Source organism: Poecilia formosa, unplaced genomic scaffold (genome assembly GCF_000485575.1).
Source record: "Poecilia formosa unplaced genomic scaffold, Poecilia_formosa-5.1.2 Scaffold192, whole genome shotgun sequence".
NCBI lineage: Eukaryota > Metazoa > Chordata > Actinopteri > Cyprinodontiformes > Poeciliidae > Poecilia > Poecilia formosa.
This window is the reverse complement of record NW_006800131.1, coordinates 1088620-1115189: the sequence shown is the minus strand read 5'-3', so window position 1 is coordinate 1115189 and position 26570 is coordinate 1088620. Positions and strand designations below refer to the sequence as shown.

The 26570-nt window shown below is 39.4% G+C and overlaps 1 protein-coding gene across 3 annotated transcripts in view; it reads right to left on the bottom strand.

The window, feature by feature from the left end:
* The window catches only part of LOC103147963 (semaphorin-6D-like), a 172573-nt gene that overhangs the window by 126085 nt on the left and 19918 nt on the right, over nucleotides 1–26570 (bottom strand). For all 3 annotated transcript variants that reach the window (XM_007566548.1, XM_007566551.1, XM_007566552.1), the window contains exon 2: nucleotides 12763–12884. The gene's annotated coding sequence lies outside the window, so the exon portion shown is untranslated. The remainder of the gene's footprint in view (nucleotides 1–12762; nucleotides 12885–26570) is intronic.

Genomic DNA, 26570 nt, shown 5'->3' with positions numbered 1-26570 from the left:
TACCGTCAATGTGGCCCGTTGAGGGGGGCCAATATGCTGAAGTGGCCCTCGGTGAAATTGAGTTTGACACCCCTGATCTAAATCATCTCACCACCATATTCAGCAGACAAAATGTGTTCATATGCTGCGTTTGGTTTTGTCCAAATAAGGAAGGCACTGTGTGAAAAAGCCAAGCATCTCCAGTTTGGTCTCAACTGTTCAAAGGACAAAGGTTTGGAAAACTGCATCCGAATATCCACAAAACGTTGCTATATTCAAGATAAAACGTATCGTCCGTTTCCAACTGTGGTGTCACGAACTTTGACCTCAACAGTTTCAGATGGAGCTCTAGGATTTCTGGGATCCATTTCCCCGATTGTCCTGGAGGTCAGTTTGATGGGATTTGTCATCTTAAAAATGTTCCACTTGTGACTAATCTGTTAAAAACGACTTCCAACAAATATTTGTTGTAGAACTTCAAACATGCTCCCAAAAGTCAAAGGTGATTAAATCTCAGATGACCTTGGAAAAGATCGACTAACATTCAGATGTTTTGATTCTGACGCAGACCAGAAACCCTCATTGCCATCCCCAACCAGTCGTCTCCCTCATATGGAGATCCCCCTCTGTGAACCACATTCCAGCTGACTAATAATCAGTCTTCTGAAGTGGCGATAAAAGAAAATATCCCCCTGAGGAAGAATCCCTTATGGCTCTTGCTATTGAATTTTGCTTCAAATGAAGCTGCTGCCAATCATCAACTAGCTCCCAAATGCACTTGAAGAAGAAAAGGTAGAGATTCCTAATGCTTAGCTAAACCCCTGCTTGCTTGCTATTGAGCCTTTAAGGGATAAATATTAGGAATTAGGCAGGAAATGCTGCCTGGAAACCGTTCAGGGAGCCGAGACTGAGAGGCGAACGGCCGCTGAAGCATAAACTTTGACAGAGTCGGTATGAGCCCTGCATAAAAAAATAAATCACTTGACTTTTAATGAGACTTTATGGCCAGGGGAGAAAACACACAGACAGAAAGAGGGGTTGATGGACGGAGCTGTTGTTTTCCAGGAAGATGGCTGGAAAACAAAGGAGGAGGATAGAGGGGAAAATGGAGGGGCTGATTGGGAGAGGAGGGGGACAGGATGCCAGAGGGGCCACTTAAGCTAATTAATGGATCATTGTGCACATTCAGCGAGCGTGCACGTTGTGTTTTAAGGGGGCTTAAGTCTTCCTCCATTAGACAAATGAGAGGGTAGGAGGGAGGCTTCAAGTAGAAGTCTAATGGGCAGCAACACGCACACACTAACGGCTACATAAAGTAATCAGTCTCCTGGACTAATCAGGATTTTTTAATGAACATGCAATCTCTCACTCCGAGGCTACAAAACGCACTGATTGAATTAGAGCATGGCCCGAACCACAGCCGTGGGGTAAAGCAGCAGCAGGGGTGGCAGGGGGAGAAGAGGGATGTGTTTTTTTAGGGGGAAGGAGGGGAGGAAGGTGCACAGGAAGCTGAGCAGGTGATTTAGTTTGAGTGAAAGTGAGCCCAGAGCCCCAGTCGGTCCCCTCCCCTGTGTCGCACCTCGTCACTCAGATATTTATGCATCGGTTTTAACCCTTAACTGACGGCAACAGATTTACAAACTGACCCATCTACTTAAATTTCAGCAATACTGCATCAGCCGTTGTGTTTTTTTAGCTAAATATCCATCAAGTGGTAGCAGGGTGCTGGATTCACAGTCCCACATACAATACTTTTCACTCCCAACATGTGCTTCTCATGGTATGTGTCAAGTTATTTCTGGTGCTTTGGCTCTTAACCACTTCTTTTATCATGCCAAGTTGAAGAGCAAGTCTGGCTGCTGCTCCCCTCTCTGCAGGCAGTCTGTAAGCCTCTCTGATATGTTTTTAGAAATAATAATCAGATTCATTCTGGTAGATTAAAGCTCCTCGTGGCTCCATAAATACCCCAGCTCACCCCACACTGGCTGTCGACCACCTCATCAGTGACTCAAAGAAATCTCAACATTTCTTCTTTTTTTTCCCCCCATTCAGTCCGAGGCGACAGATTAAACAGATTGAGCTCACAGCAGATCTCTGGGTTAATTTCCATTTGATTTAAATATTCACTCCCCTCTTTGAGGAACCGGAGCCCGACTGATATCTGAATCCGATCTGAAATGGCTCCTTCGAATCTCTGAGCACACTGCTGCCTGGAGAAAGGAAGATTTTTAAACGTACTCAATCATACGCTTATAAAAATATGGAAGACTGAGAATATCGCTGGTTTCCTGACAGGCAGAAACCACTTTGAAATCTCAAACCCTAAAGTGAGATAAATGGAAGATGCTTTTCTTTATACTGAAGAAAGCCTAAAATGTAATCCTGTGTCATGTTGCTTAGCTCCTTTTTTTTTTTTCCACAGCAAAGTAGCACAGAGCTTATTTAGAAAACCACAGTGAAATAAAATGTGTCGGCTACAACCACGGTAAAATCTGCACCAGCACATACAGATCTGCATTTGAGCAGATATGAAGCTCAAGTTGTTGAAACAATTAACATGAAAATTTGTTTTATGACAGTCGCACTGAAGCCAAATTATTAAAATTTCATGCAAGTAAATGAATGACTAAATTTATAAGATGCTACATCATACACTAAACATTTTTTTTTTGGTCATCAAGACTAAATAAGGAAAATAAATAAAAAATAAAACAAAAACTCGCTGATCTAGAATTACATCACTTAACAGTCGCTATTCAAAACGAGAAATTCTTCCTCCATGTACTAGTCTGATATTTCTAATAAAAACTTCATGTTTAAAAGATTTAACCTCATTTTTTATACATTGTGTATTCTGGTAATTCGGTTGTTTTAATTCTGATTTCGATACAGTGGTTCATACTTTTTATTTTTCTCTCATCTGGAGTTCTGTCTGGTAAAACAGAGGAAACTAATAATTCTAGATCTCCTGGTCAAACATTAACCCGTCTAATTCATCCATTAGCTTCAGAGTGACCCATGGCTCTACTTTAGAGTCCTCTCTCTTTTCAACCGACTTCATACCAAAGAGATAAAAAAATAAAAAACGTACGTATGCATTTTAAGTTCTATACTGTTGATTTACACATCTGCTTCTCCATTCCCGATATCAGATGTGTTTATTAGCTCAGTTAATGTTACCATCTAAGGTAACATTGACTGAGAAAGTGATCCATGGTTTGGATCAGTCCGTCATTTATTCCCTGCAAGTTCTCCAAAATTCAGCCGCTTGCCTTCTGAAAGCCAAGTGACATAAACGCCTTATGCTGGTTTTAGCCTCTTTGCTTCGGATGGTTTTCAGAGTCTTCATGGACTGGCATCGGATTATTTTAGCGATCTATTAATCAGTCACATGCCCATCAAAGTGTTGGAAATGTCACACCAGCTACTTTTATACATTCCTAATGGGGGATTTTCATTCCTGGCCCTTAAGCTCTGGAACAATCTGCTGTTTCAAGTTAAATCTACCAGGACTACAATGTCTTTAATATAACTTTAAATCCTCCCTCTCTGCAACAGGCATTTTGCACATACTGGTTTCTATTTTTTTTACTTTTTTATTTAGCATTTCTATTCATTCATTTATTGATTTTATGTATCTTTTTTCTTTTATTAGACTCCTATATTGTGCTAAATTTGCCCGTAGAGAACTTTGGTGTCGCTGCCGTTTTTAAATGTGCTCCATAAATGATATCGAACGATGCATAATTGGCTGGTTTACAATTAAACCAACCCGCAGCAAGAATAAAAAAAGCTATAACGATGCCGTAAAAATCCCCCATAAAGAGAAGTGTGAACATCTCCTCTGAGCCCTCTCTGCCCTTGTTTGACAAAATGAGAACACTGAAACATACTAGACCCTCCATGTTGAATTTCACCTTCAAATAATGATATTTTTCTTCTTCGCCTTCCTCCCATGTGTAGCATGTCTCACTTTCACAGTCAGTCTCTCCTTAGTGTTGGTTTTCTGGGTCAAACAGGAAACGGTGGCTCTTTCAAATTTGGGACACTGTCCAAATTAAAAAAAGATGAAACTATCCAATGTGGGTCAACAACCAGATCCAATGACCAACCGGATGAATAATATCCAAAACATCCATGGTGTTTTCTTCTTTCTCAGACATGGAAACAGCAGACATGATATACTGTCTTGTTTTGAGCTGCTTGGGAAATAAGGTCACAGACTAAGATAACTTTCAGGGTGAGAAAAGGGCAAGTTGGGACTAACAAAGACACAAAAACATCTCAATCAGGACAAAGCGGTTTCTGTCAGCCTATAAAAAACAGCCAACTGTCAACCAAGCTAATAAGTTTGTTTTTGGAACCATTTAAGTGTGATTATTAACTTAAAATCTATCAGCATCTAGATTTCCTGAATCTACTTCAGTGTTTGGACTCGTGGAAAACCTGGGTCACTTTCTGATCAAATGTTTTCCAACTTTATTCTGACATTTCCATACATTTAAGTGAATGATAAGATTATACAATTAAACAAAGCTGGAGCAACAAGTTCATTGACACAAACACCATAGGAAGGCTTTAGCTGTTTGAATCCAGACTCAGATTGGTCTAGTGCAAAGCTCTAGAAAACCCAGAAACCAGATCTGGAGAACATTTCGCATTAGTTGAATGCGCTCCAATGCAAGTTGGAACAGCAGAGGGATTTGCCGAATCTGCTCAGGCCAACAAAACTGGCAACACAACCAAGTAAGATCAAATTTTTAACATTTGTTTTCTTAATATTTGCAAAAGAACTCCGTACATTTGACTACAGCTGAGCCTTAGTATAAAATCCTAAGCAAATTTGTAAATAAAAATTATCCAAATTTCTCCTTATGCACACTGAAAACAATCTTTTGTCATGTTCAAATACGATATGCGTTATATAAACCTTTTATATTTTGTAAGCTTGGTGTAGCCATAACAGATTTTGAGCTCTGGGCGGCTCAGAGACAAAAACCGAACTTTACTTTAAACTGTTTAGTTTTAAATATTTCAATAAAGTCTAAATTGCAACTGAATTCAAGTTATTAAAGTGATGGCTAAATGATGTTTCTCACTCAAGAAACCTTTTTTCCAGGTATTCTCTCTGGAAGTTTGTCGTCATTCATGTGTGTTTTTGTTTATATAAAAGCAACCATATCTTTCACGCTTTGTTTTTGCTTTTCGACTAATCACTAAAATGCATCATCTTCCAACCGACTCGTCACTGTGAAGCTATGAATCCTGGCCTGTAAATAAAGAAACCCAACAACTCGGTACCAGCTCAGCTAATGCAGCTTCTATTACGGCAATTCCACATAAATCTTGAAGAGGCCATTTTAAAAGCATTAGCAACAAAGAGCAGAGTCAACAGACATGCATTAGAGCTGTGCAGGAAACATTCAGAGTCGTACATCACAGGCGCTGGTGGGGAGGGGTCAGAGGGCATTAGAGCGTTTCTCAACAGGGGGGATTAGAGACCTGAGGGAAACGAGGCAGGAGGAGGAGGAGGTCGCATCTTATTGTGTTTAATCTTAAGACAGACGTGAGGCCCCACCCAAGGTCACACACACACCAACACACACACTTGGACAAGAAGATTAACCCTTTCAGCCATTTAAAGTCGAGGAAACGGAGACAAGTCAGAGAAACAATCCGAGACGGAGATTCCATCATCATCCTCACATGACCTCATCCGGACCGAGGGGAAGTCGGGAATATCAGAAACTTACTAGTGAAAAACATAATGTACAAAATTAAATATGGCCCAAACTCAATTTGAGGCAAAATCTAAAACTTATCCAATATGCAGCACATGACCAAATTTTTAATGCAAACAAATATTGTTTATGACTAATTAGAAAAGCATGTTGTAATGGGGAAAAAAGCATAAAATACAAACACCAAAAACGTATTTTAGCACTTAAAGTCCACCATATGCGACATATCGAGTTTCATTATAGTAACCTGTTTAATTCAGATTCACTAATAAAGTGTTTTAATGTGACCACAGAAGGAAGCATTGCCCTTATTCTGGATGCTGCTGCAGTCGGGTTAACGGTGTGATTACACATGGCTGCTCCCTGGAGTCGGACTAACAGGAAGGTTTTTCAGCTACTTGACAGCAGAGAAGCAACACGAGGTAGGGGATACTGGGCCCAGTCATCTAAATCAGCTCTTGGGTTAATGTCGAGGTGGTGAGACATGTTTTTGTTTCCGCAGCATTTCCGTTTACAGACACAATTTCCACAGTGCTGCACGCTCGAGCCAACCCTGGGGTTTGGACTTTTCCGCACTAAAAAAAGACGACAGCTGGAATGTTACACCACTCTGACTTCAAGATTGCTGCTGGTTTAACATGTTTCTGCTGTGTGTGTGTGATTCACTGTGCATTGGGGCGACTCAGGCCTTCACCAGGACAGAGATCAGATAATCCCTCCTGCCCTTAATCCCTGATCGGGAAGAGGAACAGTTGGGAAACAGAGGGGGCCCCAACATGCTTCAAATGTTTGGGGTGAATAATCTCCAGCCAAAAATTTCTAAAGAGTGTTTACAAAAGTACTAAAAGCGTGGGTTTATTTTTTATTTATAACTGCTGCCGTTTGTCTTTCAAATATACAGAACGTTCTAGTAAAACTAAAGTTTCAGTTTTAAAAGCTACATCAAGTTTGCGGTATGAGTTCTGTTGCATCAGGGACCTTCAGCAGTGAAGTCTCGTAGCGAGGTTATAAGTCGTCAACCAGCATATTTTTACTTCAAAAACAGATTTTGACATATTGAACTTTATCAGTGACGTCGCCTTGTTCAACTCACTGCAGCGCATCAAGTAGCTGCAATGTAAACAGCTGATTACAGTTCATTATGTTCTTATTCTGTACACCATTACATAGAGACATAAATAGTTTGTCTTTTTTAGCACATACAAGTTAGATAGAGAAATTTTTCAAAATCTCTGTGAAAATGATCCTACTGCAAACTGAAGGGTTAAAATAGAAGAGCAGCCATATGTTCTTCCTGGGATTTGGTCCATCTGGTCAAAGCTGCCAGATCGGTTCATTTCAGGAGTGTAACAACATTTAACTGACGAGACAAGATCTTTGGTTTGTCAGAACAGGATAAGAGCTTGGCAATATCTTTTTTAAGAGTTGTGGTAAAGATTTAATGAACTACAAAGTGCATCTTCACAAAAACTTTATTTGTTTAATTACCGCTTTCTAGTTCTTGTCTTATGTGGCTCCAATGCCAACAGAAACCTTAAAAAAAATCTTACCACCTCTGTATTTTAACAAAATGAAGCCTACATAAATCTCAAACTGTTTCAAAGTTAAAATATTTTAGGTTTTAAACCTAGAGCTGATCAAACCTAGTCAAGACTCAACAGAACTTTTCAACATACGAGATGAAAAGTTCAGTTTCATTAAACGCCAACGGTTAAAAAGCTGAGAGTAAAGAGATTTCATGATCAGTTAAAGAGCAACTTCCGTCCAAGTTTCAAAATAAAAGTCACAAACATGGATGCTAATAACTGCTTATGCTCATTTTCAAACGATTATATGCCAACAACAACTTTACAGACTTTTCCAACAAAAAGTTAATTTTGAGAAACGCCGAGACTTTTCACATAATCACTTCGAGTGGCGTCAAAACTGACTGGCTTTTAATATCCACACTAATCAGCAAAGAGGGCGTTTCAATAACTTAAAAGCTGGTCATTATTAATTCCACCACTACATTCAATCAATACTCTACTTTTAATTACTTTGAATGATTTTTAATCACTAATGATGCAAGTTTTCTTTTAAAATTCAGGCTCATTTCCCATTAACGCCAACTTTTACCAAAAGGAAAAGCTTCTCAAGCAGCTCGTAGGAGTTGGTGTGAAACTGATTTCATTAGTAATTTTAGGGGTGTTTGTTGATACTTGGCCTCGCAGAAAAAGGTGCTGGTTGGCATCTGATTCGCCATCTTAGCGAGGCGGGACAGGAGGAGAAGCAGGAGGAAACGAACCGAAGCAGCATTTGGTATTTTGGTTTGGTTGAGTGTTTTTATTTGGCAGCACAGAAAGTGAAGCTCGACTGTCAATAAAACCAACATTTGGCAAGTTGTGTCTGTTGTGCTGGAGCCAAGAGGGTCAGCCAGAAAATCTGGAAAGCTTTTATTTTCACAACCAAAACACCTCTTGAGTTGTAGAGATATGAAACTGAAAGGGTTATTTAGGCAAGTATCTGATTATTTTCCCATTTAGCTTTAAAAACACAGTTCCAGACAATTTCATTTTAACTTATTTTTTATTGAAGTTTTTTGTTTAAAGCCAATTTCCAGGATTTTTTTTGTTTTTGCTTTTCTTTTCCAATACAGTTCTGTCAACGAACCATGACCTCAATTCCTTTATATTTATAAACTTCTTAACTTAAAATATAATTTCCCTTCAGTAAATTCACAGTAAGTCAGGTCATATTACAGCACATGAAATGCACGAAAAAAAAGGAAGTGAAGATCTTTGTTCTGACTATATGTAAAACTAATAACCTGCTCACAAGATCAAGCGATGAAAGAAAAAAGTTGTGTGGTGTCGTATCAGTTCTAGCCTTTTCTGCCGTCACTCGCATAAAAAAACAAAACAAAAAAAGACAAAAAACTGAAACAACAAACACATTAAATAGGCAGCGTCTGAGTTGGAGGCAAATATCAAAGACGCTCCCAGGTGGAGTTTGACGAAGTGAAGTAAAAATAGAAAGAAAGTCGGTTTTATGACTGCTCCTGTCAAATGGGACGCCAGGAGGAGAGCACACGGTTTCATCAACCCCGTTTCATCACGCACACAAAGAAGACATCACTTCCTTAAAGGAATTATTTTGAGATCATTAGGATGAAAACATTCATAATTTACTGTCCTGCCTATGAACGCACACACCACCTGTAGCTCAACTTTTTAAAGATTCAGAAATGTATTAAACATTCACATCTCCCTGATAAATACGCTAAAGTAAATTGTACTGATTTAATTGATTAAATGTAGACAGAAGCAAGATTTATATACCAGACTAAATCTAAAGAAAGTTTGATGCTTTGCACTATGAAGTAAAACTAAGAAATTACCCTGTAAACAAACTGTCTAAGGCCTAAAGGATTATTGCTGTGAAATGTGAAGGATGACGTTGGTGGTGCTACAGTACAGCCACACAGGAGCTGCATTTCATCCCAACCATGATGAGTCTTCCTCCTGCAAGCCGCATTATGTGATGCAGCAACCAGTAGTGAATGAATGCATCTGGAGCTTTGACCCCCTGGTGTCACTGTTGAGCCTCACTTCACACTGGGATCCTGTGCAGTTTGGAAAACGGTGCACATCGCAACATTTGATTTGGCAGAGAAGCAAAGAGTCAAGAGACATCGGAAATAGATGAGCACCACGTCCAGAAAACATTACATAAATGTTGCATCAAACACCATTTCCATCACGGCAAAAAAGTGGAGGAGTTGAAGGAGTGCAAATAGCTCGGCGTTCACCTGCATAACAGGCTGGACTGGAGTTGCAACACTGAACAAGAAGGGACAGAGCGGACTGTACTTCTGGAGGAAGCAAAGATCTGTGAAGGTTCAGATCTGAAGACGGATCTGAAACTGTCATCAGTTTCAGATCTGCTGAAACTGATGACAGTTTCAGCAGATCTGCTGCTGAAACTGTCATCTGTTGGGACTTAAAGTTCAACAACCTGGTTCTGGAGATGATGGTGCAAAGATGGATTCTTCATAAAAATAAAAATAAACTGTATTTTGATTCACTACAACAGCGCATCTTCAGTCAGAGGCTACTGATCGCTGCAATACAGTCTGCTACAGGAGATCATTCCTCCCTAAACCCAGCATCTAACAACTCTGAAAGAAATCTGAGTTACAACAACTTTTAATTTTCTTTTGAGATCAAGAAGGTATTTTCTCTTATACTGAATTGGGGTTCCCGCCAGGGCGCACCGTATCCATTCCAGATTACTGTTCTGCTTATTGATTTTATCCATTTCAAATGTGAAAATGTAATTTGCAACCATGTGCCATATTGCTTGGATCTGACTAGGACATTTCATCAATCATAACATTTTCCTGAGGTCGAGTCAGCATTTAATGAAAGGAAGTTTGTGACAGGATGATGAGGAAACAAGTTGCAGGATTGGAAGACTATACATTAGTTAAACAAAAACAGAAACATTGAGTAAACAAGGACATCACACCCCATCACCACATCAGGCCTCCCTAGAGGGAAACTCTCACAACACCACCTTAAGGCTTTACTAGAGTTTGAGCAACTTGGAGGACTATTACTCATGCTGCTTACGAGTCTGCTGACTTTCACTTAGAGACATACAGCAATTATTGCACATTCAGAGGGCCATAATGCACCAGTTTATATACCGTCTACTTGGAGAGGAGCTAAAAAATGACTGAAAAAGAGAATGCAGTGATTCCTCAAATATATTCAAGCAGTTTCTGTTTCCTTGCCGTCCCTGAGAATTAAATTTATTCAAATGGGGTAAACAACAGATGATCTCACTTTGCTTTTCTGAAAAACAAGCATCACTGTTTTTCTTCTTCTGCACACGATCTGATTTTGTGTTTTCTTTAACAGCCGTTTGTTGGGTGATACCCTTTGAATGGAAGTATTATTGTCACTGTGGGCGTTGCACAGTCGCCTCCGTCGCAAAGAAATCTGGGCACAACAGGCACCGAGAGCGCCAGCAGACTGACGGTGAGCAGGTACAGGAGATGAGATTTATATCACAAAGTTCAACATTAACCAGGCAGAACACAGGAGAGAGAGGCACTAATGTAGCCTGAAGAGTGGTTTCTATCCAGTTACATATCCAGAAGCAACAACAACGTCTTTACCTGCTTAAAGCATTCACACAAAATCAGAAATGCATATACAAAGTGGTTCCACTTTAAAAAATGTCCGTTCTTTCTCAAACGTCAAACAATTATGTTGATTGTTTCCAATCAAGATCTCTCCAATCTAAACATTTTCCACAAACTCAATTCTGAAAATATACATTTCTAAAATATGATATCAAAATATTCCCCAATCCTTCAGACGTGTTTTAGCAGCAGCTCCAACAGCTTTCATCTTAATAATGTTCTGTTACATGCTTTTAGAGGGAAATATGTGAAGCAGAGGTACCTGGTGATTTATCACATGAAAACCTGTTTATTATCTTTCCAGGCTGTGTGAAAAACACTTCAGCTGCAAAAAGATGAACTGAATATCTTAGAGTGGAAATAATTTTGCTGAAAAATGCAATGATCCAGGCATAATGACATGAAGAAATTAACAGCGGGAACTAAAGCCACTAGTTTTTCAGTGACAGATAATACCTTGTTGTTCTTTGTGCAAAGGTCATGACCTTTAAACTACTGTGTAGAAACATTTTTCATGCCCCACATTTCTACAAACTCTTTTTTCTGCAACAAACCTAAACGAGATTCCCTTGATGTTAATTAGCGACAGACACTAAGCCCCTAAACGAAACTCCTTTCACTTCACTTATAAAATGCAGACGCTGAACCAACTCTCATCTGAAAACACTATTTTTATCTAAACCACTGGATGCAGTCTTCACCTCCATCCAGAAATGAACTGAACTGTGCTGCACGCGTTTTTACAAGTTCAAGCAGGTCTTTAACCTTCACTTTTCCCGTGAGATCTCTGCAGCGATCCAAAGTAATCTGGGACTAGTCCAACTCCACCAACACACACACACACACACACAGATCCTGTAGATTATATTCACATTCGCACAGAGCAGGATTCATAGCAGGCAGCTGTGTGGACCTTCCACTAAGATGCAGCACGTGCCTTTCTTACAGCAAACTGTTTTTCTTGGACTGAATTCAGGAAAACTATTGATTCTAAACAATGATCTACAAAAAAAAAAAAAAAAGAATCGCACAGAGAAAGATGCCATAACTAACCTTGTGAGGAACACCGTTCTGTCCAGTTTGAAGAAACAAACAATGCATTCTCCATGCATGAACTGAGATTCAGCATAAACAACCGGAACAAAGCAAACAGCCAGAACTCGACTCATCTCTCGTTTTGTGTTTTCTCCAGTTGACTTTAGGGTGTAGCAGTTTGAGATTCATGCTTGAATGAAGCTGTAAGCATCAAACTCTAAGCCAAACACAGAACTATAAGAGCAAACAGTCACTTTATAAACCATCTAGAACACATCACTGCTACAAAACACCCAACAACTTATGTGAATAAATCATGAGCACAATATGCATGTCAGGTTTGGTTCCAGCTTCCTCTCGTCACACGTTGATGAGCCACTGCACAAGGAAATCTGTGCTATCTGTGTATGAAGGTGCACATTTGTGATTGTGAATGGATGAATGTGTCTGGATGGTCAATATGGGGCTATAAAAATTCAGTTTATCATTTATAAACAGAGATTTTAGTGTTGGTAGGAAAAACCACTGGAATCACTGGTTTATACGTCAGTGACTGATTATTATATATTTTTTCTTTTCTTCTTTGTATTGTTCTTGTTCTGTCTGTTTATGGACCATAACTGTGTCTAAAAGAGGATTGATTGATTGATTGATTGATTGAAATACAGTCGAGCAGTATTTTATTCCAACACAAAACATGTTTAAGATAAAAGTTCTGATACAGCAGGAGTTATCGATTAAATCAGGAGTAAGATTCACAAACTTCAGCCCACTAATGTAAAGAAACACACACACTTATAGGAGCAATCTCCTTACCTTGAACATGGGAGTGTCAAGCACAGGCAGCGTCGGAGCAGAACCAGTGACGGAGCGAGACGCTACCACAGCCAGGAAGCGAAGGCCGTTTCCGTCCCGATTGTCCCTGTGAGTTTAAAAATCTGCAGAGGAGAAGAAGAGACGGTGCCAGGAGTGAAATCAGTGTTATTTTACTTTCACCCCGATTGTTCCCGAGAACTGGGACACGCATATCAGAATACGACTCCGTGGCATATCAAGTTTTGATCCGAACAGACAGCAGATGAAGACGCTGGGCTGATCATGCTCGTGGTTGGAGCAAATATCAGGCGCCACTAAGGTAAGCTAAGGTAGTTTATATAGCACATTTTCAGCAACAAGGCAATTCAAGGTGCTTTACATCAATTAAAAGGAAATGCAAACAAAACGACAAACCATAGGAAAGACAAAGAAGAAAAAGCTAAATCCTTTAACACCAACTAAAACGTGTCAGCGGCAGATTGCATTATCACAAGAACTGGGTGGTGCTCTTCTTTTCTAGGATCATTTGTCGGTTTTGAACACTGTATGAACATTTCCACATTCGATGAGTGGCTAGCAGAAGCAGGTTTAATGTTGGTAGGCCTAAAAACAGCTTGAATTACTAGTTCACAGAAGCACCATGTTTGCACAAAGTACAAGACGTACACAGTTTTTAGTTTGCAGCTCAATTCAGCACTAATTCACAACGTGTCATCTCAAGCACACTAGAGTTGGTTTTCTGTGTTAGAGGAAAGTGTTGCCAGTAGTCAATAATTTAACAGCTGGAGATGGGAGAAAATACCCAAATTAATCAAATGGAAACAAAGTAAAATGTCCAAATTATACAGAGTTAATAAAAAGCTACCAGTCACTTTAAAATTACAGATTAATTCATCTCAACATTTTCTCCTTTGAAGTTATTCTGACTGAACTGAAACATTTTATTTCTAGTTCCTCATTTTTGACTTTCTGAACAATCAAGGTTTTTATTTTCATTACATAAATATTAGGTGACTAGAAGTGACACTTTGCACATATTTCTGCATGTTTGTCACTTCAGGACATGAAACTAATTTAGATACAAGTCAAAGGAAACAAGTTGACACAAAACTCAGTGCATGGATGGAGTTTTTCATTAATATCCAAACCTACATCATGCTGTATAAAAAAGTGACAAACATTTCAATCTTTACCCCAATTTACCTACAGGCATATCTGGTCTTGCTTCTCAAAGGTGGCATTGATGGAGCTGGTGTGTGAAAAGCTCAGACTCTCTCATAAATGTTTCAAGTCTCTGCTTTTGCATTTCACTGCAAAAACCAACAGTAGCCTCAGAGAGAAAGTAACGGGTTTGCAGAAATGTTTAAATATCTAATAAGCATCAAAGTCAGTAGATCCATGTTTTCCCACATATAATCTACATCTTGTTCACCTTTTCACACATGCTACAATCTTTTCTTTTAGAGATAGGGAATATTATTTAAATAATGCATCCTGTCCACCCAATGGCAACAGAAACGATAGACACTGCTAAAATGTTTCATCCCATGCAGATTGACAAAAGTAGAGCAAATTAAAATCCGATTTATTTTGCCACCTTAAACATCTTTCATTGCCATTTGAAATCTGAATTCATTCAAGACATAAAAATCAGGCATTCAAACCTCAAGTCAAAAGTGACTCCAGTTGTATTTTAAGACTTGCAGTTTTCTTTTGCTCAGTGCTAGAAATCCCTTTTCCTCAGTATGCTTACTGTGAAACAGACAGATGACTGCTTCATGGTTTTTATGTATTCTAGATGCAGACTTTATGCACCAAAGCAGCTCTTTGAACTGAGCGAAAAAATTTAACCACCTGAGTGAGAAGTAAAATCCTGCTGGTGCTCAGGAATCAGGCCTCCAGCTCGGTTACAGATTGGAGGTACTCAGAGTCTGCTAGCGGCAGCTCAACTTCCAAAGCAATAATATAACATATTAAAGTGGAACTTACCGCAACTAAATGTAGTGAAATAAAACCGAATGGGCTGCTGAGGGAGTAAGCTCGTTTACCCTGATGGATTGCAAATGAAAAATATCTAAAAAAAAAAAAAAAATCATTTGATTCTGTAAAAACAAACAGAACAGCTCAGATTACAGAATAAATGAGCAGAAAACGGGGAAGTGTGCCTCACTTCATAATTATTTTACATCCGGTTTTTATCTTATGAATTTCACACAACTTGCATAATATGTCACTGTGTTTGTTGCCAGTAAGTGGAAGTCTCACTTTGAATCTCGGCTCCAATTATCTGCCTTGTAAGGCTACAATGAATTTATAGTGAGCATGAAATCTCATTGCAATCAGTTAGCAAGAGGCAAAGAGTTTTTTTCACCAAATCCTATTTATATATAAAAAATAAAACCGTGAAAAACTGATACATGCCCCAGATTTTAAGAAAAACAAGCTATTGAAATCAACCTGCCTCTCTGCAAAAATAATACAGCTAAGATCAGTGACAATGATTCAACAGCTTCCTCACATTTCTCCAAAACATTTTCTTGATTGGAGCAAAACAAGCGGAAGTTTTTTTAAGGGATTCCATTGCATGCAAGTGTTAATCCACAGTACTCAGCCACGCCCTTACTCCTCCCAAACTCCAGCGGACTGACTACTGACCAGCTCTCCGTCTCACGGATCCGAAAAGCCTCCAATTCCTGGGTATTACCGCAAATAGGAATGTAGAGAACTTTTGTTTAAGCTGGGAGCGAGAAAGATTCGTCTAAGCTCCGACTACCTTCATCCAGACGTTACGACCCGCTTCAGTCCATGATTCAGACATCGGAGTAGCCCCGCCGGTGTCCGAGCTCATAAACCACGTCTGTTCACGGTAGCTCTTTCCCTGTCATTAACGTGCACTTCTTACCGGCTTAGATAATTTTAGAGACTAGGAATAAGTCCCAGGGTCATTATTTATCTGAACTAAAGAACGTACGAAGCCACCCTGATTCACTAGGACCATTAACACTTATTTTACATTAATCAGAAGAATTAAATCTAGTTGACTCAATTTAACTGTCCACAACGTCAATTAGACTTTAGTATTTTTATTAGCAAGCTTTAGCAGGGGAGAAAAGACATACAGCAATTAACAAAGGATTAAGTAATCAATAGATTTAAGAAAATTTAGAAATTACTCCTACTTCTAATCTTACACTGTGTCTTACTCTAAATAGAGGCTTTGGGGGAGGCAGTATTACTCGAACCCAGATGCAGAGACGATCTTGGCAGCAGAAAACTTTAACGTCCATGGATGGAGTCCTGTCTTTGTCTTGGCAGAATCCTTTCAGAATAAATCCAAAGTTGAACTGTTGAGAATCCTCAACAAACTCAGTTCTTTATCCAAATACGATCTTTGTCTATTCCCCATGTCCACTGCAGCATCGTTGAAATCTTTTGGGTTGAGCATGGGGCCGCAGTCGAATCAGAATCCCAGGTTGTGGGTAAACGGATCTTGTTCCTTCATTGTGCAGCGAGCAGTCGTCCCGGGGTATCACCACGCAGCCCTCCGTTGATTCTGCATCTCCGTTTGCTCGACTCGAACGCCGCGGAACAAAGAACCCCAATTCTGCATGCATTTTTATACCGCATATTCTGCATGTCCGATGCGTACTTTCCTTGACGTCAAGTGCCTTCAGTTAGCCTCAACCTTTCTTCCACTCAACTTTTAACCTTCCTTTTTCTTTAAAACTCAAAGATCAACAACTCAAAACACCTGGTGCAGATATAGTCTCAAAATCTCACTTCCTCTTTCCTCCGTGCTAAAAATTCTTTCACCCCTGCAGCCTATATTTGTGACACAGTATCAAACATGTTTTACTCTTTACTCTTCAACCTCATACAGCAGTTAAAGATTATATGTATTTTACTCATCTTTAAAACATAAAATTCATTTTGCATTTAAAAACAAAGATTACATGTTTTTCAATCAACATTAAGTCATAATACAAGATTACTAGTAGCTCCAGGCTTTTGTGACCCGTTTTCTGTGTGTTCTGGAAAGATCTCAACTAGTTCCAGCCAGGTTTCACGACACAAGACATGATGGCTATGTTTAAAACACAGCAGTGGTAGTGTGATGATCTGGTATCAAAAACAATAAAGTCCACTTCTGCCTAAACATGCAAGAGTGGTGAAAAAAGTCAAAGAAGAAGAAATCGATAAGGACGCAAACACTTGTTCACAGCAACAGCCTGAATCATAAAACGTAGTGACGGAGGAAACCAGAAGAGATTTTACCATCTGGGAGACTCTTGGTGCTCATTTTCTGACTTTTTCAGGATTCTATAGCCAGACATAAAGCTTCCACCTCTCTAAAGGTTTTCTCTCCTCATACCTGCTGATTTATGATTCGGTTTTTAATTTGCATCAAGTGCCAGCAAATAAAACAAAACCCACACAAGGGAGGATACAGCAGGATATTTTCCATGCATCGTTACTCCTTAAACTACCCGTGTGCAACAGAATTGTAGTAAACTTTTCATTTAAATCATAGTTGACACGCTGAACCTCCACACGCCATTACCCAGCAGCCCCTGCTGTGCATCTATGACACGTGCGCTCAGAGTATACAAGGTCGGTTCATTAACGCCCCTCAGCAACACGCTTTGTGTTTCCATAATGAAATTCACAAAAACAGCCAAGTTGAGACCAAATCAATTTGTCTCCATTTATTTATTTTTTCTTTCTTCTTTGACATCACACACACCCAAAAACACACGCGGTTTCCTGCCGAGTCTCCAGTTGGTCGGAGCCCTCCGAGCTCTCAGCCACTCTGAAAAGACATTTCAAGGCTGAAGAAATCACAGATTATCTGCTACCGGAAACAACAAAGGCAGGACTGAAAGATGACAAATGTTAAATAATTCCCCATAGAAAATAAAATAAGAAAATAACATTTTAAAAAGAGAAGTGAGGAGAGAAAGCAGGGAATTTTAGAACCGAAACCAGAATTTGGTGTTTTTGTACACAAAGATGGCTCAGAATAGATTTACACCGTCTCATTTATTTAAAACATTTGCTAATTACCATTTCTGTAGTTGGATGGTAATGTCTGGTTGATTGGGTAATAGGGAGATATTCTGTGGTTGGTTTGGTCATCGGTTAATGGTAAAGTTGGTAATTGTGGCTCTTCGGCTGGTAATAAATGGTTAATAGTCGGTTGTTTAGGAGGCAGGTAATATTTGTGGCTGGTTAATTGATGGCAACAACTTCAGCTGCCTGGTGGGTAATAACTGCATATCATATAACTGTGGCAGGTTATTGGCTTGTTGATTATTATGGCTAATTGTGAGGAAAAACGATAACTAGGCAGTATTTGTTTGGTTCGTAATTAGTTTGCTGATAAAGATGTGCATAAAAACCTTAAAATCGGTGCTTTGGTCACCTCAACATGTCATTTGTATTGCTACAATGATCAGTAAATGAAGTTAGCTCTTGGTCTGTTCATGTTTGTCAGAATTTCAGTCACTTTAGATGGGATTGATGAATAAATAATTAAAATTTCATAGATACTATCAGCTCAAAAATTAAGTTAATTACAAAAACTTACAATTACAATTAACAGTGTAAGAATTTTAAAGAGTGTTTCTCAAGGTGACTCTTTGTTTTTAAGAGATAATGAAACTGCAGTAATATTACTCTGATTTTAAGATTTTTTACACGAGTGCCAAGACTTGAGGTTAATGTAATAAATAAATGTTATGCATTTGTGAACTAGATGGATAAAATGCGATTCCAACTATCGAAACGTGCGTCATTGCATTGATGGCCGTTATCCCTTTACAGTAATTAAGAAGTCAAACTGGCTCATGAAATAATTAGGAGCTTTGCATCAGTGCAGAATAAAGATCGGAGGCGTTTCCATGATTAAATATGCAAACCAAGAGAGTATCATCGCATCAAGGTTCAGACAGGTGACTTGGTCTCTGTCCATCTGCCTTCTTAGCTTAGCAAGTCAGCTAAAAGGTCAGAGACTCATCAGTTAAGATGTTGACTTGCAGGCTTTACACCTGCAGGCTGTGTGATGACAAAGAGCGCAGACACCTTGTGGAAAGAAAGGAGAGGGGTTGCACTGAGGTTGACAATGGCCAGCAGGTGAAAACAAAAAAGGTGTAAACAGCTTCAGCGACAAGGCAGAAGTTCAGACTGCGAGCACGGGAGCAGAGCAGCAGGGGAGGAACTTATTTAGAGACGGCAGGAGAATAAAATGGCAGAAGAATCGGGTAGGAAACAGATGGGGTGAGGCAAACCCACTGGCAGCTCCGAGTCAAATTTCTCTTTATGCAAACATGGCGGCTGAATCACATTTGATTGTGATTTGATTGCTGGCTCACAGTGCCGAATGCTCCTTGACCGTCGTGTTTGTTCAGGATGAGACTTTGTCGAAGAGAAAAAGATGGTCTGCTTTACTGGGAAACAAACCCTGCCAGTTTCAAATTAAGCTCCAAGCAAAGACAATTTGAAAATGTCCAGCAAATTACAGCTCCGGGAGAGAGAAAGCAGAAGGCGGTAATTGCAATTACAGCATGTAATCATTTACTTCAATGACAATGTCCAACAAGTAAAACAGAAAGGAAACTGCAGAACTTCAACAATTAGTGACATGAATAGGCAGCAAGTTCCAACTCAACTTTACGTCATCATTTAATCAAAGATCTAATAAATTACAAGCAAAAGATATTTGCACATTTTAATTAAAATGTTTCTCAGACGCAATGAATTATGTAGCCTTTTGTTTCCTGAAAAGGAGAAACATCTGTCAGGAAATAATCGAAAAACAATCCGGAAACCACCAGAAGTTTTCAGCGCATAAAGCAGTTCATTAAAAATATCCACTTTACCCTGAATTTTCATGCATCTTTTGAAATGTTTAACTTCTACTTTGTCACAAAAAGTGAGCAGGCAGCAGCAACCTGCTACTGAGCAATGCAAATGCTCAAAGTTCAAACAAAACTTTGTCACTTGCTTCATCACAAAATAAAGCAAGTAATAACATTTTGTTAATATCATTATTGTTGGGGCACAAATACTTAAGGGGAGCCGATTTTTTTATGACATGGAGGCGATAAATGGAAGTGTGTGGCTCTTTGCTGTGCACATTCCTGGAAAAAGAGAGACATTCAACCAGCTACAGAAAAGGTTAAAGGTATTGGCAACTTTCTGGAAGCATTATAAATGACAAACAAATGTGGGATAATCTTTGATTTTCTGGCTACTCAACGCATTTCCCCTTTCTGAGGATGGAGCTATGACCTGCATATTTTAATAAAAGATCTACGAAAGATGCACTTCAATTATGTCTGTTGTGATTTGGTGCCAGAAGCCCCACTGGTATAATGGTAAGAGAAACACTTAACACATTCAGGTTTTGCTTTATTGGTTCAATTTCTGGTTTCTAAATGGTATCTTGAGGTTTTCAAAATGTTACGCTTTTAAAACTTCAAAAACCTTTCAGTCACAGCATTCCTACGGTTTAATGTCCTTTTAATGAGATGCTAGAGAAAGAGCACATTAAAGCCACAGTAAATGAGTTTTGGCTCATGGCGCAGAAATAACACTGAATATCTCTTGGGCCTGACTTTCTCAAAGATTTATTTACATTTTAATTGTTTCAATAATGAACATAAAGCAGCAAGTTCTTTGAAGAAAAGTTCTTCTGAATGCGAGTCATTTTCTCCATATTGATATTTAAATGCAAATTGCACAATTGTCAATCTTGTCGGTTCTTTTTTTGTTTTAGAATCGAATATGAAAATTGTCCTGCACCAGCTCTCGTGTATTTACTGTAAAACGCGTGAAGGCATCTGTATCTTAAACGTACAGGTCACAAGCATATCATAAAACTGAATCCAGTGCTGTAATACGTGAAGTATTAACTGGATAGTTGCCTGTCGGTTGAAAGATGCCCCCCCTTCCCTCAGTGTGCTGTCAATACATACCATGAAACACTGTTGTAGCTCTAACAGCATGGCGGCTTTCTGTTGCCAGTTAAGCAAAATTCATTCCAAACTCCACAAGCCGACTGAATCTAATCCCAAGCATGAAAAGCTGCAGGGATCCAGGCATGGTTACACCCGGTCCCGCTTCACGCTCACACACTCTGCAGCCTGCGTGGGTTAATAAGTGTAAATCTGCTGCCTGTGTCTGCAGGAAAACTGTCAGATCTGTCACCTCATGCAGATTTACTACACCGGCGTCTCAACCTCACAGGGTTAATGTGCCGCACACACACACACAACGCGGCAAAAAAGCTGCAACTTTACATCCGACCCCACAACTTCGGCATATATTGAATGATGCACACAGCTGACTGAAATGTAAGAATTATTATGAGTGCTTCAGCAGAGAAACCATAATTTAGTCAAATATTTGATTAAAGAGTTATTCAATTTCAACTCAGAAAGACTCCACTTCTGCATCTGATTTTTTTTATAGACATTTATTAAGGAAGGGTAATGCAACTGTCTCAGGCTGCCGTAAATGATCAGGATTTTGCCAGATGTAATGAAAGTCATCTCACTTGACAGCAAATCCCATTTTCTAGTGTTTCTCCCCATTAGGAATTCAATTTGAAATCACAAAGAGTAGCAGTTCAAATATTATTATGCAGCAAAATGAAAAAAAAAACAAGAAGTTGTCAACGGTTTTTGTTAATACAGGAAGTTGGTATAGATCATGTCAACTAGTTCCAGATCTGTTATAATTACTGAATTTGTGGTCACACATTTCTCAGCTTTCCACACATCTTGGTGTCTCTAAAAATGCGACGAAAAAACCCACACTTTATGAAAAATAAAAATCACATCCTTTCTTGAATATTCAATTTGTGCCATTTATGACTCACCCCAATTAAGCAAACTCATCCACTTGATCTGGTTAATCTGGCTGGCACCATGCTGGGTTCACCTCGGCCTTCAGAACCGGCGTATTTTCTGCACCATAGATCGCAGGAGCCCAGGTCCAGTTTTGGAGAGCAACCATCCTGCAACGTTTAATTGCATTCCTTCTCCAAAACCACTGAATCCAATAAATGCTCATCAGGCCTCTGCAGAGTGCAGCGACTGTCTAGGACTGGACCTGGACGTCCCTCAGGTTAAACAAGGTGTTGAAAGCATTACTCAGATTTTGCTCCAAATCGACATGATGGCAAAATGCAGTTGATGCACATTTGTTGCTTGAACAACTATCATGTGAATCTCCAAAGGATGCTCTGTTGATATATAATCTGATGACCGTGGAGGCCATTGGAGTACAGCAATCATCATATTCCTTCATATCCTGGTTGTAACAAGTGGTTGTTTAAGCCTTTTTATCACTTTGAACCAGTCTGTCTGCTCTCCTCTGAAATCAATCCGTGCCACTGCTGCTTCCCAAATATTCTCTGGTTTTTGGAGCAGCTTCTGTAAACCTGGAGAGGCTTTGGTGGAAAAACCCAGCAGATCTGGAAACGTAAATGTATAAGGCGCAGCGGACTATAAGCCGCTGGTATCTCCGGACACAGACCTCCGTCTCCAACGCCGAACCATGGATCCGTTCACGCCGAGTTTACGTGCAGCGAGTGGCTCCATTTACTGCCAGATCGACGGCCTTCAACTTAAAGCTGCATCATGTGAACTTCTTCGTGTTGTTTCCATGATGAGGCGGAATGAGTTTGAAAACATTTCTCCGCGGCGCCTGCTGCTAGCACACATGTTCTAAATGAAAATTAGCACTTTCTATGATTTCTAATGATTCACTTTCTGCTAAAGCGCCCCCTGGTGGTTGAAGAGAAATGCACAGAAAAGCCACACCGGGCTATAAGCTGCATTGTTCAGAGTATGGGGGGGAAAAGTAGCAACTTTTAGTCCGAAAGATGCGGTACTCATATACTAGAGATAAAAAATAAGAAAAAAAAAACATTTCTAAAAACTTAAAGGGCTTGTTGAACACCTGTGAGCAGCTAAAACTGTGTTCCCATAAAACAAACTATAAGGTTGCTGGAGAAGAATACTCAATTGATTTTTGAACAAATGCGTTTTGTTTCCTGTAGAAAAAGAAGGTAAATCGCCTTGTTAGCACACAGCAGATTGTAATAAACGGGTTAATCCCACTATTGTTCTCACAATCTGTGTGTGTGTGACTATGTGGAGTTCAGAGCTTGTGAGGAAAGGTTTCCACAGACTCACTTTGGACCTCAAATGATTGTTTCAGAGCCAAATGGGATTAAGATGTGGTTGGAACGGGATGCAGTGAAACCACCGTCAGACCCATAAAAGGGAAAAGAACAGGCTACTACTTGAATTCAGTAAAAAAGAGGGATAAAGAAATAGATGCTCTTTCATCAGCTTTGCACTGCTGACATGAAAAGCATCTTAAACTCAGGTAAAACAAGAGAAAGCACATCAGAATAATGTTTTGTGTCCAATTGTACTGTATAAATGATTGAAAAGGGGTAAAGGCACGGAGCTGCAGGATAAAGAGAGCAGCATGAGCAGACAAGTGAAAGGGCAAGAAGCGAACACGTTCAATGAAATGCACACTGAGTGTGAAATGATCTGCAGCAATCCTCCGCATGTTTGGCCGTGTTTAGATCCTGGCAGCTTGGAGGTCAGCCAACGTACACAGAAAAAGGTCAGCCAAATAGGTTTTATGCTTTGAAAAAGGTTTTTTCAGCCTCTGGCATTCCTAAACACTGAGCCAAGAAAAAGCATCGCGCTGAATACAGGTGGCAGCATCTCTGATGAACAGCAGCAGTGCAAGCACACTAAATAACTCGCAATCCTTTTCTACTTTTTTCCCCAAAACGTTTCCTCCACATCTTTATCTCTGGCATTTATTTTATTTTTTTCAGCAGCGAGAAACACTTCAAAACATCTCTGCAGATGCTCAGACATGAATGCCAAGCGATATTCGTTTTTTTATTTTGGACAGGGTGTGTTCATTTTGCATGCACAAAAGGTAGAAGCTGATAAATTAACATGATTGCTGTGGTCGGGCTTTTTGATCTGAGGGAAGGAGCAGCTGCTGACAAAGCAAAAAAAATCCCCACAAAGGAAACTATTCCGCCTTTAATGTGAAAAGCTGATTCCTTTAGGAAATTCAGGGGGGAAAGTTTATGGATGCCAAACTTTGCTGTGACCTTGTAGAAACAAATGGGAGGGAAATGAGAAAAATGCAGCCGCATCAATCAAAAGGTCAGTTAATCAAATCTTTCCACTCCCTGGGAAAAAAAAAACCCCAACAATTTCCATTAAGAATTCAGCACCAAAGTGTCAGAACAGGTTCTCATTTGCGGTGGAGGATGAACGCCATCACCGCTTCATTCTTTAAAGCCCCAGCAAGCGGCCTGATGGATCTGTAGCTCCACGCCTAAAGGTCAGACAAATGGAATCACAGAAAGCTGCAGGACATGTGTCGAAGCCGCGCGCGCCGAAGAAATTCCATCCATCTTCATCCGAGAGGCGCAATTTTACCGGAGACCTGGGTGACTCACGGCGGGAGCCGGGTGAAGAATGAAGGGAGGAGGAGAGGGAGACCTCGAGGCAGGGAAGCGGAACGAGAACAAAAACAGGACAACAAGAAAGGGAAGGAAGAAAGTGAGGACAGATGTCTGTGTGCGAGCGCAGACAGGCAGAACATGAAAACAGAGCAAGACAGACGGCGTGACCACAGAAAGACAAAACCCCAAAAAACAAAGAAAAAAACATTTTCCTCTCGTCTGTCACACACAAACAGGAGGTGCTTCATTTGATTATTTGAGATCACATGAACGTCTGTATTCCTGTAAACGATTGTTGGGCTCAGTGAATCTGAGGTCATTTTAAAATTCAACAGAACAGGAAAAGCATCACCTCTGGTTATGAGTAAGTGCTAATCTACCACATGCACTCTTGTGAAATAGCCAACTATCCAACATTTCATCCATTTACACAAAAAGTAAAGGCAAAACGTTGCAATATGTTGTAAAGCAACTATTTCAACTGTTGCAAGGAATATGAAATATTCCTTGCAACAGTCATTTCAGATATGATCATATGTTTTCCATTTGTTTCGTTTGGATTTAAAAACAAAAACCTAAATAAAAACCTGCCAAAGTAAGTTTTTACATACAGTTGCTCCATCCTCTGCTTCACTGAGTAACTGAAGTGCAACTGCTAAATATTAGCTGGATAATTAGTCCTACCATCTCCTTGGCTAGTGAGCCGACAATTTTCTGCTCGACAGACAAATTGATCATAGTTTGCCAATTCTGGCTTTCATTCTGCATGATAACATTCTGGTTATTCTGATAGTTTTGCATCTTGTGAAAATATCTTCAAGCTGAACAGTTGAAAAAATGTTTGCCATTTCTGTAACTGGATCATGTCTGGTTATATTTCCACCTCTGTCTTTAGACATTAGGGTTCCAACAACATACTTACTTTACATTTTAGATGTTTAAGATCTGAGACTTTTATTAAAGGTCAAATGACAATAAAAAGATTTGGAACTTGCAACCTATAATCTTTTAATGCACACTTTGAATTCAGATTTTCAATTAATGCTCTGAGGCAATAACTAGTTATGAGAATATAAAAAGGGAAAATTGAATTGAAGCAGATTATAATGCTAATGAGGTCACACACCTCCAGTGTTTACAGGAAAGTCAAAATTACTAAACACTTATGACAATCCATTAATCATTGCTTTTACCATAAATCAACAACAAGGTTAAACCCGTTTTTAAGTAAAGCTATTGCTAGAAGGAAAAACATTCTCATGCTGGAGTCTCAATACTTTTTGGCATGAAAAAGTCCATACAATGGCATTGATGCAAAAATAAAATGACAGTGAATGTGACTGTACATAACAGACACTTCAAGCTTTTCAGTGCCAGATATTAAAAACAGAAAGTCTATAGAGTTTTACATGCATTCAAGATTCATTTAACACTTTCAGAACAGATTCAGATGAGTTTTATCCATTTGCAAAAATCAAAAAACACTTTTAACTCTGCTGTTATGACAACCCAGACACTAATGTTAATCTTCTTCATTGTAAGCTGGTTTATCTAAAACCACTTCATGTGTAGCTAATTATTAATAAATCAAATATATTTGTCAAACTTCATCCTTTGAGCCAACTCAAAGCAAAACATGTTTGCATCCAAAATGCTGCAAAATGTCAAAAGATACAATATTGTGAAATGGCCAAATGACCAGCAGACTCACTCAATCAATGCAAGTTTTAATCTCATTTTCAGTATTTAGAAACTAAGACGGAAAGTAAAGTTGCCTCTAATAAACACTGCAAACCTCACAAAGAGAGAGAGCTTTTAATAGTCCCCATTTTCTTTTTGTATTTACTTATGCCAAGACAAAATACCTGGGTGATTGTTAAATTCAGGGGGAAAGCATTTGAGCATCTGGATAAATGGTAGTTAATGAGTTTCCCTTTAACTGTGTTTCCAATATCTATCCAAAGGTTAATAGTGAAGCCAAGTTTTGATGAAGAAATCAAAATGCTCATCTATAAATCTCAGTCAACTCTCAAACTGCAGTTTGTTTTATTTGTTGAAAATCAAGCACTGTTGTGAAGTCAGAAAATGAAACTGTTTTTTTCTTTTTTTTTTTTAAAGAGTTCAACTTTGGGCTTTACAAAAAACATGAGAAAATGTATCCCAAGGCAAAGCAGGAGGGAGGATGAATGAGGAGGAAAAGTAAAGGACACCCTGCGGAGTGAACAACTCTCCGAAAGCGTCAAGGCTTCAGCTCCTGCATCCATCGCTCCGTCTCCCCCAGAGCCGCAAACAA